Source organism: Malurus melanocephalus, unplaced genomic scaffold (assembly GCF_030028575.1).
Source record: "Malurus melanocephalus ecotype Western Australia unplaced genomic scaffold, MMel_1.1 scaffold_16, whole genome shotgun sequence".
Classification (NCBI taxonomy): domain Eukaryota; kingdom Metazoa; phylum Chordata; class Aves; order Passeriformes; family Maluridae; genus Malurus; species Malurus melanocephalus.
In genome coordinates this window covers 3,529,734-3,553,753 of record NW_026623248.1, presented here as the reverse complement: position 1 = coordinate 3,553,753, position 24,020 = coordinate 3,529,734, and the positions used below count along the sequence as shown (strand labels likewise).

The following is a 24,020-nucleotide window of genomic DNA, read 5'->3' as shown; positions in this document are numbered from 1 at the left end:
TTTAGGTGGCTTGGAAAATAGTCTTTTCCTACCTTTAAGAATTTGCTTTTTATTCAGATATGRAACCAGTTGCACAACATACTTTAGAGAAATTCTTTAGCTATCATACTAATGTAAAAARTCACTTCAACTCATACCAAGTCTAAAATGTTTAAAAGCAGCATAAGGGGAAACTGGGAAATTTTAGCCAAAGTTAAGTGAAAATGCAATCTAAAAAGTTGGTGCAGTCACCATCTAACATCCCCATGGACAATAATGGTACGATAGGTCTGAAGCTTRTTTTCTGACAGTGGTTCTTAGAAGAGTGCAGGCACCATTTGCAACTCATTGTACTGTTCCGGTTCTGCAATATAGTTGGCATATTGTGCAATAATCTGCAGTATATCTGGCTTTTCTTGTGAGTGATGAATTAGGAGTGGAAGGAAATACAACCGCTGAGCTTGAAATCTAAGTACATTGGTGGTATGYCTGGTTTTAATGCATTAAACATAGCATAAAGACCCCTACAGGAATACAGTATGAAGAAGTAGACCCCTACAGTTACATYCACAGTTTAGCTTTGGTCATAACAAATGGATGAGTTGACTGGCCTTATCTTGGATCCGTGATTCTTGTCTTTTTGCTGTCAGACGAAACTGGCATAGCAGCATAAAGACAGCAGAAACTCATAATATGTTTTGGCTATTTGTTCAAACTCCAGTACAGTTGCGGAGCCACTGAGGTTGTGGCTCTGATTAACTTTGCTTGAAGTTCCTATTTGCTGCCCATTTGAGTTTTGAAAGTTATTTTSCCAACTATGARAARTAAGTATTTCTGGTGAATTACTTTCACTGTTACACTGTTACCCTGGTGTAACTCCCTTGCACTGACACGGAGCTGTTTTATCGTTAGGCTTTCTTGCTTCTGAAGCAGCCAAAGCTAAAGCTAAAGAAGCACAATATGTGCTTCTCTTCAGTGCCACTCTTCTTCAGAGCAATAGRCTTCTCTGGGAARCCAAGTCCCTAAACAGTCCTTGGCACGTACCTGTTCTTTGTTGGTTCTACACTGTTTACTGTCGCACTTTGGGATCAATAGGCATCTTCCAGGCAAGGTAAAGACAGAGAAAATARTGCAAGAAAGTACCTAAATGTGCACATGCATGACGATTGACACCAGAACCTGCAACTCTCACCACAATTAGACCCTAATACAGCAGAGGATCTGCACCTTTATTGTTTGTTTTGTTTGGAGGAAGGGAAGTCACATTTTTTAGCATGAGGCAGCAGTCAAACAGATGAAGGGAATAAGTTCACTCTAAATGAGTTCAAAAGATTTTTCTAATGTTGTTACAGTGGGGTAAAAAACCCCACAATATGAGGTCCATGTGCCTGTTCAATAATTTGCTTTGTAAAGATTGGAGCATGGAGCTTTGTTTTATCATGCCTTCTGTGAGGCTTTCCAGTACTTGAATGTTTATCCTTAACTGCAAGTTCCAGTTTTCAAAGACCAGAATACCTGCCTCTACCTGAGAAACAGGTAGTTACAAATGACCGCTTGTAGGTATAACTGCTGACAAAAGCAAAGTTTAGGGAAAAAAGTGCAAGTATTGTGAGACTATGGCCATTTCCTGTGGTTAAAAAACTTCTCTAAGCTTGCCTAAAAATGTGAAATATGCTGAGAGGAGAAGCCAAAAATCCTTCCTTTGTAGGACCCTCCCAAATATCTGGAATTTCTTAGCTTTCCTGAGCATGAGAAAGAGATTTTTCAATCAAACATTCATCCTTGACATGAAAACACTGAATGCCTTTTAAACTGTCTCAGATTTCTAGCTTGAGTTTCCCTAAGTTTGTGATTTCTAACCTCTACTGCCACCTGTAAAAATGAGACAAATAGTTTATTGCAGTATGCTGAAAAAATTATTTTTCTATATATGCACTTCAAAAAAATAYCCTAAATTCAGTGGAGGGTCTGGAAAACAATCTATAATGAAGTATAGATGTATAATTTGCATTCATATGTAATATAATTTGCATTCACATTTGCCTCATAATATATAACATTGTGAAGAYCAAATTCATAGCAAAGGCATTTAAGTGAATGTTACAGACATGGTCTTAGACTGAGCTGATAAGGAAATGTATAAAAGCTTTATGAAGTATTAATTCAGTCTTGGTGCACAGTAGATTTCACTGTGAAAATTATGCTCCCTTTGTGAAACACAATGGAAACTGGAAAGCTTTACTAGAAAYAAAATAGCAGTTGTCTAATCATTATAGCACAGAGTAACTATGCTTTCTAGATCAATCATTTCTTTTTCAYATTCTTGATTAATTTAGAAAAAWTAGGTGGGTTTTTAATAACTCTAGCTTTCTTATTAGAAATGTCTATGTTTGAGGCAGAAATGGAAAAATGGTAAGAAAAATAGCATGCCTTASTATACTGGAGCATGTTGCTTCCAGAGCTGTTCTGGAGCTGGCAKCCACTGGGAATGCTGCTCTGCCAGTGKCACTGACATGGTGAACTGACAGGTGACTAATAACAGAGTGCCCAGCACTGTATGTCTGTCCCCAGAAAGGAATTTGTACAACTGCTTTAAAACTTCCTACTGCTGACCTTGTGATAGTCTACACCAGCCTATCAAAGGCCTACACCAACAAGAATTGAAAATCGAAGTATCAGTTCCTGCTCCAAGTATGCTGTCAGAAATGAAATGAAAAGGGCAGATTTCAGGGTAGTTTCCTACACTGAATCCCTTCCAAATCAGAATGATTTGGATATTTATTTCTGTCAAATACAGACAGAGATAATGCAGAAGCTATTTTTACCATAGATAAGTTATTACTCTAGTTCCACTATTTTTTTGAGGCTGATGTGGATTTAAGTTTTTGTCTATATTTAGCTAGTAATCATTTCAGAAGAAAAAARCATCTCTCTGTTAAGAGATCAGTCAGGTTACAAAATGCAGCATTTAAAAGTTACTAAGAGACAAAAAGTACAGAAGCATATGTACTGTTGAAATGCTAGTGAGAGACAAATACCACCAGCATACCTGAATGCCTCCAGCTTAATTGGGTCAACTTGACAAAACATCTGTGAGATCAAAGAGAACTATGATCCCCATTTCACCCATAGGAAATTAAGTGGGAGAGTTTGTGCATGGCTAAGGCGCATTTAATTCTTTCATTTAGTTTTGAAACATTACTAGATTATTTTGATTTAGGGCCASTGACCTCTCTCCCCAAAGAACAGCTGGCAAAACCTTTAACTGAMTCATTAGTATTTGTGGTTGATGCTGAAGGGGATGATCCTGCCCTCTATCCTGTCCCAGGCCATGTTCTCCTGGTGCTTTTCTTGTGTTGGATCTAATAGTTGTGCCACCAGATTCACATGCTGAGCCAGCAGCTGCTGCAGTGCCATTGCAAGATGTGACCCAAATGGAAGGGGGAAATRCACAGGCAGGGATGGACAAGGCAGAGCAAGACAGACTTTTGTGACAATCTGCACACGTCAGGTGTACTGGTGTGAAACCACACCCTGAARACTTTTGACTCCTATCAGCAGATGTTACTCTTACTGCAAGCCAGAGATATGTCTGGCAACAATCTGGAATGTTTAGAGCAGGGCACCTRCTTTGGTGGAGGTACAGGAATGCAAACAGATTGCTACCACTTCTCACATCCAGCTCTCTGRTGGGTGGTGAGGCTGAGAGATAAGATACTTTGTGGGACCAGGGACACATCTAATAGATTATGCATCTCATACAAAATGCATCCATCTAACAGACTGCGGTTTAAAAAAAAAAAAAAAAAGAACTAACCACATTAAACAGAAGTCCTGTMAGCATTGCATGTGAGGCAATCCTCCTTGTCCATTCAGACCTGGTAAARTCTGACACAGCTGAAATACTGTGACCAGTTCTGGGATGCTTAAAAATGTTTGGAAAGGTTCCAGAGGCAAGTGATAAAATAATCAGAGGCCCAGCAAACACAGTCTCTTATGCTGGAACAGCTTTAGTGAGGCATAACAAATTTCAAATATRTAACAAGTACATAAAAAGGAAGGGAATAAGCTGTTCTCCAGCACAATGACATGAGAGCTGGAGTTAAGTTGCAGCAAAAGAGACATCTTTTGRTTAAACTTCATATAGCCATCTTGTAATAGTAAGAATACCAAAGTACTGGCACAGGTCACTTAAGGAAGATGTAGAATATCTGTATTTAAAAGGTTTTAAGGGTATATATAACAAACATTAGCCTGTAAAAGTATTTGTCTTAATAGCCCCTGCATAGTTTGTTGGCTGCTGAATTCGGTTTCTAWGAATTCTGTATTAATTTTCTTCTATGGTTTACAACACTAATAAATAGCTCTTACAAASTGAGAATTWTATCTCTGGCATTCTCTCTCAATTCAGGCGCTTGACAAACTATTGTTTCCCTCCCAATCAAAATTCAGATGTCAAACTTCCCAGTCCATGTAAATCACTAAAATATTACTTCTAAAACTCACTATCTCATGTCTAGATCAAAGCTGAGTACTCTCTGGGCCTTTCTGCCAGGGGTGCCTGTCCACCTCAGCTTGTGGAAATTGCTACTGTGAGAAAACTCTTCTGTTCCATCACCCTCTGAGGTTCCCCCAATCAGCACCCGCGGTCCCTCTCCCTCCCTGTCAGGGTTTCATTCTTCTGCAGGGTTCTTAAGACAAACATCTGAGCTCTTGGCTCTATCAGACCACTTGCTGCCTCTGCCTTTATTTTTATTCCTTGTTACGTGACTTTATGTACTGAAAACATATTATCTCCGCCATTTTTGGGGCCTCTGTCCCCTTTAATATTTAAAGTTATTCTTTCTAGACAACTTTCTGACTTTTTCSTCATCATTTCCACATAGTCAGTTTTCTTCATAAAGTCAATATTTGACACATTTTTGCTTTTTGTGCTTAAGCATGTAATCAGACAGTCCTATATACTAAAGACCATAAAGACATTTTGTCCAACGGGCAATTTATGATTAGATTGCTAGAGCAGCAATCCTATGCCTTGACCCCCGTTGAGGTCTCTGCGTCGCGCTGCCCTCTCAGCCTTAAGCAAAAGAGGAGACCCTAAACTGTAGGGGAAAACAAACAAAAAWATCAACAAKAACATTCCTTGCTTTCCTCCRCGAGCAAGGCAGTAAAAGCCGACAAAGGGGAAAAGAAAACCAAAAAACTGAATGACCCCGACGTGATTCGAACACGCAGCCTTCTGATCTGGAGTCAGACGCGCTACCGTTGCGCCACGAGGTCCTGCTGGGCAGCCCCMGGCAGAGTGTTAAAACTCTCCCGCCGCAGGGGCAGAGTGAGGGGCGAGTGAGGCCGGAGAGGCCGAGGCTCCTGCCCGTCTGCCGCAGCACCCGCACCCCTGCACCGGCCCCTCTGCTCCGGCCCCTCTGCTCCGGCACTCCTCCGTTACCGCCTCCCCGCGCAAGTGCGTGAACCTTCCCCACCCACACTCCCGCTAGTGGTCTKCAGCAGCAAGGGCCTCCCGGTCCCGCTCCCTGGTGGTGCCGTGCTCGCCTCACACGCCGTTGCCGCCGCACACAGGCTCGTCGGTCCATGTTGCCGCTGCCGGAGGTCGCTCCTGCTGCCCCTCCRCCGGCGGCATTGTGTTACAAGGAACTAACAGGAACATGACCGTGGGGATTTGATAAAAGCGGTTCCGAGACACACTCAACCAGGCAGCTCCTCGTTAGTATAGTGGTGAGTATCCCCGCCTGTCACGCGGGAGACCGGGGTTCGATTCCCCGACGGGGAGGCCACAAGAACGTCTTTTTTTTTTCCTGCAGCGGGCGGTTCCTTTGCCGTCAGCATCAACCGTTCGCGTGGGGCGGGGCAATAAAAAAACACGGCTCACGAATGGAGCCCTCCCCGTCGGGGAATCGAACCCCGGTCTCCCGCGTGACAGGCGGGGATACTCACCACTATACTAACGAGGATGCGCGGGAAACCCCACCCCGCGGGGGCTGCTGCCGCTCGGRCCGGCCCGTGGCGCATGCGCGCGTGGGTGGGGCTGGCGCGGGGAGCGCTGAGGGGACAGGGACAGCGCCCACCCGCCTGCATCCCGCCCGCGGTGGGGCTGGCACGGGGAGCGCTGAGGGGACAGGGACAGCGCCCACCCGCCTGCATCCCGCCCGCGGTGGGGCTGGCACGGGGAGCGCTGAGGGGACAGGGACAGCGCCCACCCGCCTGCATCCCGCCCGCGGTGGGGCTGGCACGGGGAGCACTGAGGGGGACAGGGACAGCGCCCACCCGCCTGCATCCCGCCCGCGGTGGGGCTGGCACGGGGAGCACTGAGGGGACAGGGAAAGCGCCCACCCGCCTGCATCCCGCCCGCGGTGGGGCTGGCACGGGGAGCGCTGAGGGGACAGGGACAGCGCCCGCCCGCCTGCATCCCGCCCCGGGTTGGGGCTGGCACGGGGAACGCTGCGGGGACAGGGACAGGGACAGCCCCACCCGCCTGCACTCCCGCCTCGCCGCGCAGCCGCACGCCGACCTCCGGGCACGGAGCCCTGGAACTGCCCGGCTGGAGGCGGGAGAGGAGGGGAGCGGGGCGGTGCCGGCAGCTCGGGTGTCTTTGCGTTTGTAGGTTTGCATCTCGTTCACGCAAGGGTTTCTTTTTACGGGAACCTGAGCAGTGCTGGAGTCAGCAATCCTGGAGCTGAAGGAACCCGAGCCCCTGCTCCTTACCTACCTAAAAATGGAACGAGGGAAATGGAAACCAACTACTTTGAGATTTGAGAGTAGAAGGACACGGGTTGACCATCTGGCTTGATGCTGACCCGGTCAGCAGAAACGTGGCTATGAGTTTGTATCAGGGTGACATTAGGCAAGAAACTATTTTTAATTTGCTGACTTCTGAGATGAAGAATTAACACCATATAGTAAACAAGCAATTGGAGCAAATGGTACTCGCTTTTGATGGCCTTGACTACTGCTAGTATCTCTTTGGATAAAAGAACCCCAGCTTAGATTTTTCACATAATTATAGCTAAAGAGCAAATAGTACCCTATACATAGACTTCTAAATATAAGTGACCTAGAAACGATGCATTTCTGAGAATTGGCCTACTCGTTTAAACATTTGAATATAAACATGTTTCTCAGTGAATGCAACAGATTCAAATTTTGTCCTGATAAGTGAAAAATAGCAGCTACTGTCTCTCAACGGTTTCAGTACTTTAGATGTAGCATAATGAGTCGTATTGCTGTAATCTGGTGATAGGCTTTAAACCTCCCAGAGCAGAATCAGAACCAGTGTTGCCAGACTGGTCTACTCCTGCTCTGCAAGTTCAAATTTTATTCAGAAGATGTTGATGGTTCATTTGAAGCTGGGAGACTTTCTGGTGAATCAAACATTGCCTGTTTGCATTTTATGGATGCAATTACACATGGTTTGCATCTTTTTGCCTGTAATTTCTCAGTTCCTGCTGTTCATTAACCCTTGCAGTCAGGGAGCTGAGCTTCAGACATCTGTATGTATGCCGACCAAGAAGATGACTTGTCCAAAAATGCCTAAGAAGGGGAGCAAGAACAGACATGGAGGTTTGAGTCAGCACAGTGAAAGGGCTGTTTTGAAGTGGATGGATTATTATAAGACTGCAGTGATTTACAGTWAGAGCAAATGCATTCATTGTTGATTTGTCACAGAGACAAGCARATGCAAAGCAGAACATGTACAGGGAACTACTGTCAGTGCTTCAGGATCTGTGGAGGCTCTGTCTTCTCCTCAGGATCTGCATACAGCTATTGTATATGTCCAGATCTAACAATCTTGTTCCACGACTTCCTCATCATTGCACCAACTCTGGGTTTAGCTTGTCCCTAGCAGCTGCTGAAAGATGCTGGAGAAAGTCACCTGGAAGAGGCCCTTTACAGCCATAGGCAGGAGTAGGGCTGGGGTGTAGTGCATTATTGTATCTGGATGCTGGTTAATTCCCCTTCAGTTTGCTAAGCTGAAGCTCATCTTGCAAAAGTCCAGGTGAGTTTTGAATGTTATGGATGGGAAATTCCACTACCTCTTTGCCACAACAGGATGTCTGGCTCCATCTTCCTTATTCCCTCCCAGAGGGTAGCTGGAGACATAAGTTAGATTATCCCGTAACCTCCCCTTCTACAGGCTGAACAAGCCAACATTTCTCAGTCTCTCCTTGCTTGTCACGTGTTTCAACTCTCTATTCTTTTGGTGACCTTCAGTAGACTAATTTGAGTTTGTTGGTATCTTTCTGGTTTCACAGTGCCTTGGACTGTACACAAGTCTTCATAGAGAACCTCACAAGTGCCAGAATGGTATGGGGGCAATAATCACTTCCCTTGATCTTCTAGCTGCGCTGCTACTGGGATTTCCTAGCGTATCATTAATTTTCATTGCTATAAGAGCAAGTCTACACTTCTTGTTCACTGGGACCTGCAGGAATTTTTCTGTGAAGCTGCTCTTTACATTGTCAGCTCCTGGCTGTGTGGTTTGTTATATCCACAGTGTAGGACTTTATGTTTGCCTTAATTGAATTGGGAGAAATTCATACTGCCCCACCTCCCAGAGCCTTTCAGAACCCTGCTAGTGACATCCCTGGCCGTGAGGGAATCAGCTGCTCCCCTCAATTGATGTCATCCACCCGAGGCACCTGCTGATATCTGTTTGCCTTGGCAAATAACATACATTGTTATTGGCATATTGAGGTTTGGCACAACTGATATCATGGCAGTGTGATCCCTCCACTGTGATGGAGCCTCCTGTAGCTGCAGAAATTAGTTCTTCTAAATCAGTGACAAAATGCAAATCCTAGGTGAGGAGTAAAGCCTTTTACTAGGTGTGGTCTTTAGGATGCCACAATCCTGAACAACTGCTGCAAATGGAATATATTTGATTCTGATTAATCTTCATAGCTATTTTGTATCCTCTTGTTCCTGTCCATTCACACATATCCAACACTCCATCTGCTCTTTGTGTTTTCTTTTCCTTTTAATTTTTGTCTGTATCCTCATTCTGAAGTTCACAGCACAAGATTTAATGAGCTTTTCAGTAAGAATATGAGTTATCAAATGGCATCTGAGGTTACAGGGCTTCTTTCTGTCCAATGTAATGGGTTTGTAGTGCGGTCTGTATGACTCAGTGATTTCTTTGTGTGCTAATGGATTTTGATTAAGCAAAATGAATTTTTACAAGTTATTAGAAAAATCAATTTACATCACTTAAGGGAAGGAGTGATCAGGCRTCCCGTGTGAAATGAATGGCTGAAGAGCTGAAAAGATTCCAGGTAAAGAGGACTGTGACACTGTCGGTCAGTGCCTGGGGGATTAGTGGGAGGAGGGATTTAAGGGGCTTTCCCCTATTAGCTTACCTTAGGTTATGTAGTACTAAATGAGCCACAGAGCTGGGCAGCTTCCCCTCGGTGTTGAGTCATGTGAACTGTGTAATAAATGGAGCCTTTTCGAGACTTCTTGGAGGAATCTCAGGGCTTGAATATTTATGTCCTAAGAATTTTGAAATAAAACCCACGAGAAGTGCCCATTTAGAATTGCATTTCCTGTTTAGATAAGAAGTTGAACAGTTGAGTCTGGCCATTTTTATTCCTCTAGCATGGTTTACATCCAGTGGATGCTTCCAATAAGAATAAATTAATTCTCAGAAGGAATCTGCATTGTCATCATTTGTCCTGAGAAGGGATTGCCAGACAAATGTATTAAGAGCTACCATAAAAATTGGAAGATGAAAGCCAAGAAAAGTAGAGGCTGGCTGGTTTTAATTAATAATTTCAACTTTACGATAGGAAAAGCTGAGAGGTCCTCTTCAGAAATAGAAGGATAAGACTTGGGAACTGAAACAAAGATGACTGGAGTTTGTGTGCTGAATAAACCCTTCTATGTGTATGAGATACATTGTTTCAGAGCAATCTCAGAACTGGTTTTATACAGCAAAGCTTTTAAACATGTATCAGGACACCCAAAAACCAAATAGATTGTGTACTAATCTAAGTATTCCTGTGCAGTGTAGTTCTGGATACCACAGTATGTGTACCAAATGAACAATCATGACTTTCTAGCTGTGATGAAAGACTGCATAGACTAAAAAATTTCACCGTTGGTGTGACTTGGTTTGAAATACGGCATTTCTTAAAATCCTGAAAATGTCAATGACTAGCTTCAAAATAGACCTGTCACATAATGCCTATAAAGGAAAATTCTAGGAATAAACTTGAAAAAAAATCAAATACTCTAATATACAGTTATACTATAGCAATCAGGACTGACTCTCACATCATATCCATTCTAGGAGTAAACAATTGTTATAAAAAAAAAAAGTCACAAACCCAATAAAGCTAATTGAAGTGTAGAGATGGGAAAAACACAGGATAGCCAAACCCACAGAAAGTAAAGCAGGAAAAAACATCATACACTGAAGTCAAGTAATGCAACAAAGATGTAATGAGATAAAAGCATACACAAAGAAATTAATTCTACTGTAAAGAGAATGGGGAAATATTTAAAGGTATTGATTTTACACAACCCTAAATGAGKCTATATGCAATGAATTTAACCTGGAAAGCATCACAGTTTTATGCATTTCAATGCTTACTCAATATAGATAAGTATAGGCCACATTATTACAATGGGGAAACTGAACAATGAAACCAAAGATACACAGGGAGGAGTTACTGTTAAAAACAAAACATCTGTGCTTGCATAAGGTATGAAATAAAAAATACAGAAAAGATCCTGCAGAAGACAGGAAAAAACCCCAAACATCCTGTTACTTCAGAATGTACTAATGTTCCAGACCTTAAATAGTGCTTGCTGTTCTCTAAGTTTGACAGAGTACACTGCTGTAGTATTGAAAAATCAGAGGGTAAAAAAAAATCAGAGTGCAGAGCCAAGAATGAATAGAAATCAGTTTGGTTTTTATCTAGTAGTTACTAGTTTCAAGGTCAGTTACCTTCACCTTGAAAACACTGTCAGAATGTGTAGTGAAAGTATAAAGGGAAATTTCTGTATGTTTTGCTGCTTTTGTAAAGTTTATGAGAAGTTCTAGCATGACAGAAAGATATGCATCACTGAAAAATGTATCAATGACTAACTAAACTCAGWGTTTAGAAAACACTGGACCCGACAGAGAAAGCAGCATTGTGAGCAGATATCAAAACATCATAGTGCATTATCAGGTACATTTTGTCTGTGAAACACTGAACACTAAGCAGGAAGTGTAACAAATGACAGTTTGTAATTGTCTAAATACCRTATGAGTTAATGGAGCTTGTATGAAGAATGTAATTTCTATTAGCAATCTTACTTTAGGAGTTCAACTAGAGAAGACCTTCAGAATTTAGTCAGTTTTGGAAAAAAAAAAGAAAAAGAAAAAGAAAAGGTAAATGCTAAAAAAATCAAAAGTGCTCAGGATAGTCTCAGCAAAAGACAAAGTTGGCAATTTATTTATTTTTACAACCAAAAGCTAGATCAAACTTACCAGCACTCTAGTACTTTGTGGTGTTGGCTTCACTGTGCATTCCTGATCCTCCAGTCTCCACCTGTTGGTGCTTCATTGCATTTTTCATGGGGAGCAGAAGAACAGCTTCCTTTTCTCGACAAAACTGTGGCTTCATGGGGTAAGAGTTTCCTCCCTTCTCCTTTCTTATGATACAAGAACCACGCTGGCATGGAAACCAGCTTTTTTTTTTCCTTACTTAGGTGTATACTCCAATGATTGCAGTAATCCATGTGCACAGGGAAACCTTGAGAAATCCTAGGTGGTCTTTGTAACTATTAAAAACCAGAACAGCATAATTCTCATTTCAGAAGATGATTTTTATCTTTACCATGTATTGCACTATTACTCCTACATCTCACTTCTCCACTCAGAAGACTTTTTGTTTTCCTTTTTATTACTCTTCCTCTCCCCTCCCCYCCGGTTTTGTTTTTGTGTAAGTCCATTTCCTTAGGAAAAAACAGGATGCCCTATGTCTTATCCAAGTTGTGGGAGTGCAAAAGAGTGACCTAAAGGCTGGAAAAATCTACTGGTCCTGTTCAGCCATGCCAGTGCTGAGATTGGCTTCTTTGCGTACTGACACAATTTTTCGTGGGTGAATGAGCAGTAGAAGGGAAATGCATTCATTTCTAGTTTTGGCAGATGGACAAAGGAAGATGATATAAAATAAAATATTAAAAAGTCATTACAGAAATTAATTGCCATTTTAAAAGTTATTAATGATTCTCACAGGAGAGAGAAAACCGAATATGCACATTCACCAGAGATGGCTCAGGATGTGATGGCTGGTTAGCTGTCTCGCTCCATTGTAAAAGCCTGACACTTAAAAAAAAAAAAAAAAACAACCAAAAAAAACCAAAAACAGAAATCGATCATAGAGCACTTTAAATTTGAAAAAGAGATGAATATTTAAAGTCAGTTGAATAACCAAAACAACAAATGAGGAACTGGTGAGAATTCTATGCTGGAGCAAAGTTACTTGAAGTCAGAGTTTAACACTGCTGTGTATCTGTAATATATTTCCTGAAAATCACCAAAATACTTTTTAATTCTAGTACAATCAAAGAAAAAGCTTTTAAAGRAAAGATATCAGATGCATTGCTATAGGATATTTTACAGCTTTCTTACAGCTGGTGTGGAGGAGATGGTGATCTGCAACCACTGTTTGGAAATACCAGTTTTAAGAAATGAGAAAAAGGCTGAGGAATTGGTGTGGGGCAAAATATGAAGGGAGACGTTGTCAAGGTGATAATAAATAAATAAATAAAACAAGGGGTTACTGAAGTGCAGTGTAATGCAAAATAATGCATTTCCAGAGGGAAAAAGACATAAGCATGGTTGTTTATAATTTTTAATGAATTTACATTATTGATTTCCATTATGTGTTATTTTGAATGTGAATAATTTTGCTTCAAAAGGCACAATCACCATGCTCCAGAAAAATAGTCTCTATATCTTTTCAGTCTGTTATTTTGCAGGATAATTATCTTTCCCTAAGTATTTTTGGGGTTCGATTTTTTTTTTTTTTTTGGAACGTATAATTTCAAGTTTTCAATTGCACTGGCTCCCTCTGGTGGAATTCTGAATGCTCTACTTTACAATCCAGTAAAATTACAAACTGACACTTAGATAGAATGAAATGTGAGTATACTGTTTTATGTATTTTTTCATTGAAAATAGGAAAATCAAAGAATCATATTTCATAAATCCAATTCAATTTACACAAATGAGCTCATAAAATGAAATTATAGCAATCTGGGTCAAAATAGCTGGAGAAAACCTCTTTCATTTCCCCTCCCTCCTGTTCTCTTWACTAAAACCATGGATAGAATTTTGCTAGTAGGCGTTTTGAAAGGAAGGGAGTTACAAAAATGTCCTAACTATGGGACTGGGCTGTTTTACTTGGCAGCAAAAATCAATCAGTCTCTTACAGGAAGTTTTCATAGGAGAATTTCAGTTTTGAAATTAAGTCATTTGGCAGCTGTTGCCACTTTCATCCTGAGAGTTCTCACCAGAGCTGAACCAGATGAACAGTCCATTTGTCCATTTGTTTTTAATAATGAAGAGAGAAAAGAGAAAAGAAAGGATAAAAAGGAGCAGGAAATGGGAAAACTGTTGGACTATTTCCCCTGTTTATGCATGTGGGAAGGACTTATACTTTTGAGGATTTTGAAAAAAAAAAATGAAACTAAGCCTTTCACCTAGAGTTGGGTAACTGTGTGGTTGCCCTTTCGCCATGTAGCAAGACTGACTGAGAGGACAAAAGTTTTAAAGTTGCATCAGCACTCCATCCCWGTCCCCAGGCTCTGCAGTGTAAGTCCTCATTTCTGAACATGGTAGGTTTCCCAAATGAATGCATGTTCCTGCCTCTTCTTTTATTTAATAGTAACCAAGAGTTCAAGAAATCTTGCCTGGAGCCATAAAAGAGAAGTACTTTTTTGTCAATTTGATTCTGCTGTATAATAGGTTGACACACTGATACAATTTTAATTATAGCACTTTAGAAACTCTGAAAAATGAAAGCAGGAAAAAGTCAAGGTTTTCTGTAGATTAAGTTTCATATTGAAGAAATTGTGTAGGCTCCTCTGTTTACGTGGATGAGGGGGGCACAGTATTTTCCGACATAATTTAAGAAAGTTAAAAAGGAAAATGCTGAAGATATTTTTRGAACCATTGTTCTCTAAGTGGCATRAAGACAGCTRTTTGAAAGGACTTTAGTGCTAAATACCAATACTATTTTACCCTTTTGACAAAATTCAGCTGAATATATCAAATTTCTGCTCAGTCTGACACAGGCAAAGTCCTGACCCTACATATTCCTCTGTTTAAAGAAAAGAATTTAAACAAACTTATTAGATAACTCTCTTTTTATGAACTTATTGGTCCATGGAGTCTGCAACTTCAGCTTTTCAGATTTTTTTCAGACAGGTTATTTCAGATTCTCACATGAACTCCACAAYCAACAGTATTATGAGTAAGAGCTGTCCATCTGCAACTAGTGTATGTAATTCTGAAAGTTCYTGGGACATTCCTTTAGCTGGTAAGACACACAATGTCAGATAAGAAATATATTGCACATGTCAACATGGTACTCTAAAACATTTGATATGGACTTTAGTATTGTTAAATCTTGTTTCTTCTTCTGCAGAAGTCCTGCATTATTCAGCTAATCCTTTACATGACATTCCCACACTGAATGTTTATTTTATGTCTACAAACCTCACTAGTTTTGGACAATGCCTTTTTTTTTTTTATTTTTCTTAAATCAACTGAGCCAGTAATTAGTTACCAATTTTTAAATAAATCTAGCTTCTGAGCCAAGAAAATATATAAGAAGTTTCAGCTATGTTTAAAAAGCAAAAAATATTGCAAGTGTGCATTAACAATGGAAAGTAATTCACAACGTTCATAACATATGATTAAAAGCTGAGATTGATTATTTATAGCTAAACACTGTCAAGAGCAGTATGTGTTWATCAGAGAACCTGATAGATTGTGCAGTCTTAGGTTAGGTTCATGCTAAGGAGACCTGTACAATGCAAGAAAAAAGAGATGAAGAATGAAGATAATATTTAGAAACTATTTAGATCAGTCTGGGAATCTGGCCAAAAGAAGTATATTCAGGGCAGAAGTTGTATCAGAAGATAGATMMATGGATTGATTGATTGATCAATCTKCTGGTCATCACTCTTATTCAGAAAAATATCTTTTTATGCCCAGAAGACATAAAAATTTGACCATCATGTTGAATAACATTGTGTTTTCTTTGGATGAAAGATTAAAATACGAAATGACACAGGTTGGGTCTTTTTAGGTAAATGAATTATGGACATCCTATTACAGCTTACATTCTTATCATATGCCACTCCCTRTAACTGCAGAGTGTAGTAATCTGTTTTCCCTACATTTGCAAGTGAGAGAACAACTTACTCAAAAATGGGCACTACAGGGCTATAATATTTCTGTTCTTTTAACAATAGATATGCTTGTGTGTAAAGTTTAAATCTAGACCTGAGTTTGCTTACAGTTTAGGGAGTGTCAGGAGAGCCCTGCAGCTCTGCAGACCGGATGCAGAACTTSAGCTGAGATATTTGGGAGAAGGATGTTGTGGATAGATACATATCTCAGATTCCAGTACCTTTGTGTTTCAGGATGCAKTCTGAATTTGGGTGTTGCCTTGTGCTAGTTCCATATTTAAACTTCCTCTGTGGCAAAACAATTACTTAGTTTGAGATTTTGGTGAGTGAAATAAAAAGGATTCATGACTTTTGAAAAGACAAGGTAGTGAAAGCTGTAGGGAAGAAAATATACGCAGAACTCATATAAAGAGGATATGAATTTTGGAATGTTGAAACTCCAGTTTCTGCAGACCATAACCTGTATTTCCTTAATGTGTTCAAATAATACAGCCAATAAATGGCTGTTTGCAATATGCTCTCTCCTTCTGACAGGTCACTTTCTGAAAGGGAAAACAGCATGAAGTTATGCATGAGGAATGGCAGTTTAATAGCTGGTCCTGCATGGATGGATATGGTCCATAAAAAGGACAGGGATGTGTGGTGGTATCAGGGCTGTCCAACAACAGCAGGCGTGCCATGCACACTGTCAAGAAATCAGAGATCTCAGTAGGTGCCTGTGCCTACATTCATCATCCCTCTCTGCATGTTAATGTGGTGCCCAAATTGTGGCTGCTTCTGTCCTGGCTTCTGACTGCAATACTTAATGAGAGAACTGTGAACACTCCCTCCCTGTTTAGGCACTTGTGCTGCTTTTGCCTGGGCTAATTTTCTTCATAGTGGCTGGTGTGGGGCAGTGTTTTGGATTTGTGCTGGAAGCAGCATTGATAACACAGGGATCAATGTTATCAAAGTTATCACAGGGCAGTGCTTACAGAGAGTCAAGGTCTTTTCTGCCTCTACCCGTCAGAGAGGAGGCTGGGGGTGCACAAGGAGCCAGGAGGGGACACAGCCAGGACARCTGATCCCACTGACCAAAGGRATGTTCCAGACCATATGGCAGCATGCTCACATGCACAGCTGGGGAAGCARGAGGAARTGAGGTACATTTGGTGCTTGTCTTMTCAAGGAAGCCTCGCTCATGGTGGACCCCTGCTCTCCTGGAGATGGCAACACCTGTCTGCCYTGGGAAGCAGTGAATTAATCCCTCCTTTTGTTTTACTTGTGTGAGTGGCTTTTGCTTTATCTGCTAAACTGTCTTTAACCCAACTCATGAGTTTTCTCACTTTTCCTATTCCCTCCCTGCTGCCACTGTGAGGAATTGAGTGAACAGCAGCCTGGTGCTGAGTTGCTGGCTGTGGTTAAAACACAGTAGACAGAGAGAGAGCATTTCAGTGTGAGGCTAGCAGTGTTGTTCTGGGCTGCATGCAGTGTCTGAAGTCAGGTGGGATAGAGGTTGCTGACAAACAAATTGTTGTTGCTCCTTGTTTTGTATCTCCCTCCTTGTCCCAAGAAGTCAGTTTCTRGAATTTTTCATTGTTTCAGTGACACAGAACTATTATCTACCTTGACCCTTATTTTTTTTTATTAACTTTTTCTCCACGAAGATTGTCATACACACAAACTTTAATGTATATTCTTATYATATTATTACAAAAGAGACAGTTGATTAAGATGGTTTTATATTGAAATGCATTTCATTAGGTAATTTAATTGATGCATTTGGTCCTACCACAAGGAACTCTCAAGAAAAGGGGATGTTTTAGTTTAATATAGTGCTTATGAACACTTTCCAATTCTGTACAGCAATGCTCATCCTTGTGTGTGAAGCAATGGTCTTTTGGCAGAAACTTAATGGCTGTTATTCCACTGGGCAAGCTAAATCTCTGTTATTCACTTAGAGAGTTATTGTCTTAATTCTTTGTGTCTGGATGATCACAGAGAATGTTATTAATAATAGATTGGACATGAAAAATAAGAGGGTCTATTCATCTAAGACCATATCCAAAGGACATAGGAACTCTGRCCAGCTGGACTGACTGTTTTATGCAAATGATTGTGTCATTTGTACAGCAGATGCCTAAAAGCAGCTGCTGAAGTCACTGAACCACATTTTTCTTAGAAAGATGTAAACATCTTACCCACTTTGCAAATTCCAAAGATACATTTTCATAGGTGAGGCTGATTTTCATAAAAGAGACTTCTGTCAAGCAACTAAAGATGTCATTTAACATATGACTTAATTTCATTGCATGACTCTAGTCCAAATGCAGAAAAACTGGAATAGAGAAAAAGTTTGTAGTGTAAGGCAACACAAGAAGAAAGACTCAAACAAGTATTGGAAGCATTTTTGTTATGAAGAATTTTATTATGAATCTGGCCATGGTTCCTAGATTTGTCTGAAGGGGAGACATTTTTCATCATCTTGAAATTCTTTAGAATAGTTGACCTTTGATACACCCACTGTTTGCTCTTCTACAGTCTGTGGTGGGAGAGGATTTTTTTGTTCTGTGAACAGCAAAATTTTCTCCTATACACAGCCATGTATGACAAACTCACGGGAAGAGTACATCTTAGAGGAGGAGKGATTTGGGAAAAGTGTGCGAATCAGACAACTGATGTGATGGAAGTAGCAGAAACCACAGGAAAAGAGCGTGGAGCAAAGTATTTTGGAACAGAGCTTGTAAACAGTTGTTCACATGAACAAGMACTGATAGCCCAGATTGGTGTATGAATGTAATGGGACTTCATGCTCTGCATGATCAAAATAGCAAAGTGCTGCATTATGGCAATTATTGACTGGTGAAAGCGTAATAGATAAAATTGCTAAAATACTTCTGTGTTCATTAGCCTCATTATGTGCCAAATGTGTTACAGAGTATYATATGCTAATGCTTCACCTGACAAACACAAAATGTTAATGGAAATGGTAGACAAATGATAAGGAAGCCRATACACATTCAGCCATTACAAAATCCAACTACATGTTCATCCTACAAATACTTATTGGTGAGTCTGATCCAAGTTCTGAGGGGATTTAGGTCAGGCAGCACTTTTCTTGCAACATAACAAATCAGTAATATTCTACTCGTGGCCAAGACTGAACTGTTTTGATTTTTAACTTAGGGAAACACATAGCTCTCCATCTGGCCTTGAAGAATATTGGGAGTCAAATAAATGATCAAGCACTGTCAAGCATTCTTCGGGGAAAAGCCATTTGTAATCAAGATTTGCAAAATGAAAGACACGAATAACTTGGACTGAACTGAAATGTATTTTTTTAACAAGAAAACATGCTAATTTCACCTGTGTATGTGTAGGTCTCTGCTTTGTGTTGTAAAYATGTCTTAAGGTTTTGCATGCAACTATTTTACATGTATTTTACATGTATTGTACTTTTAATATAACTTTTTGTTAAAGTAATTACTTCTTGTTCTGGTCAGGTAAAAAAGCCTGTAGCTCATCAGGTACCAGTGGATTCTGATATGTATTTAAGGATTTCACCATTTCCCGGTGTGGCTCAGCCAGGACTTTAATATTCACTCAAGGTAGAACAGAAAGTATCGATCTTTACCAGCATGGAATACATTCCCTCCATAATGTTAACTCCATAGTTTTTCATACATTCCCTGCATAATGGTATAGTTACAAGCTATAGGAAGGAAGGACTCTTTTTCAGGTCTTTCTCAAATCCTTCCATGCAAATCCTTCCAAAGCTCTAAAGAGCCCTTCAACAATTAGGTTCAGAAGATGTAAGGGTTCTAATTACAACCAGTTCTTCACCACTGACATAGCTGCTGCTGCTGCTGAGACAATCAGATCTCAGTGTGTTCCTTCTGTTYTTTATTAACCTGCACTGAGTGTTAGAGACATAACTGGCTTCTATCGGTTGCATACGCCACCACAGGATACTACAATACTCGGGATGCCAGAAAAAGTTAAATAAACAGCTGATTTATGTAACTGATCAGATCTAAATTTGGTGCTCATTTCTAGTTTAAGGCCTCAGAACACAGATATACCTGTACAAACTCTTTGGAGTTATTACATTTACCTGAAGATTCAAGGCTATGTAATGCTGGTGCTCAGGAAAAATTATGTGGTAGCTGGAGAGGAATAAAAACACAACAGGATAAAACTGCATAATAAAAGGAAAAAAATGAAGACATAAAAAGGAATGGGTTGTTTTTGAGGTTGGTGGAATGGGGCTCTATGACTAAACCAAACTGACCTGGAGGAAGAGAAAAATAGGGTAAATAAAAATATGTAAATAAGAAGAGTTGCCAATTAAGTTTTTACATGATTTGGACAAGAAAGTAGCAATGTTTAATCCAAATCTTAACTGGCAAGGGAAAGATATGTAAATGGGAAGTTCTTAAATAACCATCACATATATCCACTATTCTCAGCAATCTATTCCCTCCAAGGAGAATTTCAGAATGTAACACCATCATTTCAACAGTTCTCCCATTCTCTGGACCAGATTTTCTTCCATTTTTTAAATCTCTGTGTGGTTTAATAGCTTAAAAACCTTGCAGAGGGATAGTTAAACTGTTCKGTAGTTAAAACTTGCAGATAGAAGGTAGGAGAGATTTGCAAGTGGGGAGAAAGAAAAGCAAATTTCTGGATAAAGAAAGGAAAAATAGTAACAGAGATCAAAGTATGCTTTGGGGCAAGCTGTTCTTTCTGATTGCAACAGGTGCAGCAARTGATGTAGCTTTGCTGCCTGATGGGGGGAAGGTGCCTTGGCATTGTTGGTGCCACCTGAGCAGCACATACTGCCTTGCCACAGCTTGTAGGAATTGAAGAAGATAGTTTCGTGACAAACTTAGGGATGATAGGGGCCAGAGAGGCTTATCAAATTCCTTTGAGTTTTTCCTAAATAAATGATGCCACCAAAGTGACYACTACAGCCTTTAGAGCAGTGCAGCTCCTGTGGGTAGGCTGACCTACAGGATGCCTGGGGACAGAGAATGTCTCCCTCTGTCCTTTGCCCAGGGTTCAGCTGGGAAATTGCTCATTGGTGAGTACTAATATTGACTTAAGCTCACAAACTGCTCATAATTCATGTCCTCCATCCAAATGTGACTTGTGAGCCTTGGGCAAGTCATGAGCCATTGAAGTTGCTCTACTGGTATGTCACCTAGTGTGTCATGGGTTAGCAGTGGCACTATGTCTGTGCAGTCACCTGAACCCTCAGCTGCCAGCGCAATGTGGTGGGACAGAAGGGCCACAGAAGGGTTCAGCTGTCCATATAACCCAGCCTCAACTGGCAGAAGGAGCCAATGGGACCTTGTGGGTCTAGTGTAGCCACCTGTCTGTGGACCATGGCTGATGTCCCCTCTCCGTGGATGTCAGGAGGGTTGCTTTTTGCAATATGGGGATTTCAGCATGCTGCTTGAAGGCTCTAAAATATTATGCACATTGAAGAGTGTATGTAGTAGATGTTGCATATGATTAAGAAATCCTCATAATATATTGCTGAATTCAATTTTAATTTAATTTATTTTGAAGTTAAAACCAATTTAAAATGTTGGATGATTAGGATACACTTAGTAGAGTAGACCTTTATGTATTATCCAAACAGAAAAGGCCAGCAATTAGATGTGGAGCCAGAAAGTTGCACTACTGCAGTTATGGGATCAGACCAGTTCACAGAAATATTTTAGAGTTTTAAAATCTGTGTTCCAACCACTGCCCTAGAACTCTATGTTCACATTCACAGTACCATCCATGTCTAACCTAAGCTTTTGAGTCAATATTAAGCCTGTGTGTTTTCACATACTTCCAGACTTCGGTGAGTGTTGGAGCCAAGGGCTGCAGCACCATTGTGCTCCCTCTTCTGTGCATGGCTGCAAAAAAACTGAGGGCAATTTGGGTTAGATATTCAGCTGCTTTTGATGCATTTCCCCTACTTTAAATTCATGGTGTTAAGAATATAATCCACTCGGTGGCCAGGTGGCATGAACTTTAAATCTTCCAAGTGTTACTTTTAACTGTTTCTRAGAAAAATAGCTCATCACCGCTTCCCATAAAAAGGCATAAGCTCTTCCCCAATTTAGTTGAAATGGGAGAGAAAGATACAATTTTACAGTTACTTTCAGGGGTCAATACTGTGTGATAAAAGCATTTAGAAATTAATTTGTGAAGTGAACCCAAACAGAAGGACGTTCTTTGTGAAACAAGACAAAACATTGCCCTATCTTATTAGTCAGGTCAGATTGCAGAATGTTTTAAGTGTGGCTGTAGCAGAACCTTAGCCATTAGCAGATGCATATGCAGAGTACGTACACTGTGACCTAGGAGATAATTAACAGGAACAGAAAACGGCATGACCAAAAGCCCCTGGTCCCTCTCTGCTGCATTGTATCACCCCTTCTCTGGGTGTTATAGGATGCAGTATTATCAAACCAGTATTAAGATAGGCTTTAATCTCAAGCCTCAGGCTCTGCCAGCTTCTGCATTGCTCTAAACCATCCTTTCTTCATAGCAGAGCTTGGTTGGGTATTAAAGAGGTGTTTATATCTGAGCTTCAAAGTCAGCACTTGCTGATACAATTAACTAATCTACAGCTCTCAAAGCTGAAGCTATTTGTTTATTTTTTAGGTAGAACTATTTTTCATCTAAAAGTGCTGATTTATCAGAATTGGAGTATTTTGTGGGAAGATGTTTTAGCAAACAGCAATTGAAATAGAATTGAACAGAACTGTCTGCTGAGGAGGGATAAGGAGCCTTCCAGCTGGATGGAACAAGGGGCAATGGCAAGTTGAGAACCCACAGCTCTGGAGTCAGGCATGTGACACTTTGCAAACTTGGCTTTTCTGTTCTCAGCTTTTACAAATCTCACCTCAGGACTGCCAGGAGCCAGCAGTGGTGAAATCCTCAGTGATCAGACCTGAACTGCCCAGACACCCCAAACACTGGTGTAGAAAGGAAACATGAGGGAACTTTGCAGAAAGGTAAARCACAAAGAGATCGGTACTTTTGAAAATTGTGATTTTGAAATTTCTGTGCTGTGACAATTTGAGTTTTCAGTCTGAAAGAGGCTTTTTATGTTCTCTAAACAGAAAAATTCCTGTGACTARACAATAATATCTGAAAATGTATTTAGCTTCCCTTTTCCTAAGCTGTCTCCACAGGGCATCTTAAACCCTACGTGTTTCATGAAAACAGAGGTTATGAGAAACACAGCTACAGTCACCTTGGGAAAAAACTGACAGCAGTATGGTATGGACTAACCAAATAGAAATCCCACRTTGCAGTTATACCATTTTGAAAGGAATTTAAGAATGCATGCATTAATAGATAGCATTCACAGGTGTTTTGGGGATACATACACACTCCTGCCCAACTCTTGCCATCTCTGGGTTGCTGCATTTAAGACTTGCAATTTCACTTTGTAATATTTGCCTTTGAACAAAGAACAGGCAGGGCATATTCTCTGTTCCTCTGAACAGTGACTCTAAAGATCCAAGGTCAGAAGCTGTGAAATAACTACTTTCAATTCCCTGAACAAGTTTGCTATTGAACTGTCTCCTTTGTTCTTATCCAAGCAGAGTACTCATCTCTGTAATTTACTTGGCAGCTGAACCACAACCTCCTACTATTCAATGTATTTTGGAACTATAAAGTGTTGTTTAAAGTATTTTTTTTTATACTGAAGAATTACATAAAACAAGAGAGACACAAAGGTAACTTAAAWAGTTGTCTACACAATTACACTACTATAATTACACTGCTAAGGTAATATTTGTATGACTTACCCAGGATAAGCATCTTTTTTTTCCCCTKAAGCTCTATCTCTCTTTGAAAGTGATAAAATTATGTAATTCTTGGCTAGGCTACAGCAGTTTGTTTACTAGGACTTGGAACTTTCAGTATTTAGGTACTCCAGTCCGTAAAGGCTGAAAATTTGATTGATAKAGGATGGCTTAGTGTCCTCTTTCAGACGTGGCCTCCTGTCTCTATTAGCACTTTCCATAGTGTTCAATGCAGTTTACTGTTTTGGTGTTGATATTCAATATGCTTCAGCGTCTGCCCCAGCTTATCTAAAACATCCTATAAAGTACCAGGAGGAAGAGAGCAGTGAGTAACCTCAGGAGAGGAGCAACAATTATCAAAAGAGAGCTGCTCATTTTCTGGAGGCTGCTGGTCACTTGTTTATTCTAACCTCGTGATGCTTTCCCAGTCATCACACGGTTGTACTGAAAACCCTGTGATTATCAGATGTTCCTTGAGCTGTGCTGGGCAATAACATAAGAATTTTAATTCTTGATTGGCCAAAATAGACTGGTGTGTGTAGTGGGAAATTGGAAAGGAAATCGAGAAAAGTGCATGTGTAGAATTGCATATTAGTTCCTAATATATGCTCCTCACTTSTGGTAATCTGAAATTAACGAGTGTCTAAAGAGAGAGTTTGTGTGATATTAGTGTTTAAAATGACCAATATTCTTAACTATTTAGAAATGTAGAAGCCTGTTTGGAGAAGTAGAAGAGTATATRGGGGTTCCTCACTTTTGATCTAGATTTTGCTTCTTTCATTGGGCTCAAAATTTCCATAGTCCAYGTCCATGAAG

The 24,020-nt window shown here is 40.4% G+C and overlaps 1 long non-coding RNA gene and 3 other non-coding genes across 4 annotated transcripts; 1 reads left to right on the top strand and 3 right to left on the bottom strand.

Moving 5' to 3' along the window:
- Positions 1–5,187: 5,187 nt before the first annotated feature.
- TRNAW-CCA (transfer RNA tryptophan (anticodon CCA)) lies at positions 5,188–5,259 on the bottom strand. Its single transcript has one exon. It is a non-coding gene; the product is annotated as a tRNA-Trp (tRNA).
- Positions 5,260–5,695: 436 nt separating this feature from the next.
- On the top strand, positions 5,696–5,767 carry TRNAD-GUC (transfer RNA aspartic acid (anticodon GUC)). Its single transcript has one exon. It is a non-coding gene; the product is annotated as a tRNA-Asp (tRNA).
- A 109-nt stretch (positions 5,768–5,876) lies between these two features.
- TRNAD-GUC (transfer RNA aspartic acid (anticodon GUC)) lies at positions 5,877–5,948 on the bottom strand. Its single transcript has one exon. It is a non-coding gene; the product is annotated as a tRNA-Asp (tRNA).
- A 1,269-nt stretch (positions 5,949–7,217) lies between these two features.
- On the bottom strand, positions 7,218–11,834 carry LOC130585030 (uncharacterized). Its single transcript, XR_008966552.1, has 3 exons — positions 11,471–11,834; positions 9,351–9,483; positions 7,218–7,524 (listed from the first exon to the last, which is right to left on the bottom strand). It is a non-coding gene; the product is annotated as an uncharacterized LOC130585030 (long non-coding RNA).
- Positions 11,835–24,020: the final 12,186 nt, after the last annotated feature.